This window comes from Galeopterus variegatus, unplaced genomic scaffold (assembly GCF_000696425.1).
Source record: "Galeopterus variegatus unplaced genomic scaffold, G_variegatus-3.0.2 Scaffold2795, whole genome shotgun sequence".
NCBI lineage: Eukaryota > Metazoa > Chordata > Mammalia > Dermoptera > Cynocephalidae > Galeopterus > Galeopterus variegatus.
Genome location: NW_007728906.1, coordinates 197,213 through 198,350, shown reverse-complemented (window position 1 = coordinate 198,350; position 1,138 = coordinate 197,213). Strand labels below are relative to the sequence as shown.

The window sequence follows — 1,138 nt, the reverse complement described above, 5'->3', positions numbered from 1 at the left end:
CGGCCCGGTGGGTGTGGCGGAGGCAGGCTGCGGCTTGTTGCTAGGGGCGGCGGCGGCCCCAGCTGTGGGCGACCCGCGCCAGGGAAAGTTCCGTTCTAGTCGGAGGTTTGAAAAACTGTCACCTTGCTAAGGCCACGCCTGCCTTTGACAAACAACGTTTCCCGAAGCGGCGTCCCTCGGAGTTTCCCGGAACGCCCCCTGAGACTCGCCTCCTTGCTGGCGGGCCTGTGGCCGTGGGATGCAGCCTGCAGGCAAGTCCTGGACCCTCACCGCCGTGAAGGCGAGTGCCAGCTTTTTCCAGAGTAGGATTAGTATTGATGTCACATTCGTGAAAACTGCAGACTGTCGTTCGTGGTTAGGGTGAGGTGAATTAAGTTTCTAAAAATCCATACCTTTGTGGTGTCTTCCAGGTGAACAGGTGAGAAAGGGGATCTCTAACATTGAATAGCAATCCAGTCTGATTCATCTAAGGCAATTCACAGGAAGATCTGAAAACGTTTGAAAACCAGGAAACAGCGCGCTGGGTGGAGGCAATCCTTATCATTCAAAAAATAGAGGCTTAGAAAGAGGAAGCGTTTCTTCTTTGTCGGTGGGACCAGCTCTCCGCATAAGACTGTTTCGAGGAATCATTGAGAGATGATAAAGCAAGAAGTAGAAATTAAAATAGAAGGGGCTGCAACTAAAAGTGAACAATGATAACCCTAGATGCACACTTGGGAGAATAACACTATGTCATCAGAACTAGCCTGTTTCTTTCACTTCGGCTCTCGGTATTCTGAGCTGAAATTTCATTGATCAGGATTTTACCACTATTAAAATTGGGTTATGTTTCGTTGCTCTCAAAATCATGATTTTACCCAGAGAATTTCCTGATCACTTAAAAATTGTTTAGAAAAAATAAACATGTATAGCTATACCAGTATTCAGTTATCCTCTGGTTTGCTAATCACTCTGCCAAGCTCTTCCAGCATTCTCTCTGTGTCTGGGCAGGCCTTCTTCTACACCCAGCAGGTCTAGTCAGTGCCCAGGGGACTCAGGTATTTATTTCCTCTTCAGCTGGTAGCTGGGAATTCTTTCTTCTCAATGTACAGATATTCATTTGGTGCCAACTGTGTGCTAAGCTGTGCTGGGCTAAGTA

At 47.6% G+C, this 1,138-nt stretch overlaps 1 long non-coding RNA gene across 1 annotated transcript; it reads left to right on the top strand.

The window, feature by feature from the left end:
* Nucleotides 1–36: 36 nt before the first annotated feature.
* LOC103598946 lies at nt 37–922 on the top strand. Its single transcript, XR_551247.1, has 2 exons — nt 37–280; nt 411–922. It is a non-coding gene; the product is annotated as an uncharacterized LOC103598946 (long non-coding RNA).
* Nucleotides 923–1,138: the final 216 nt, after the last annotated feature.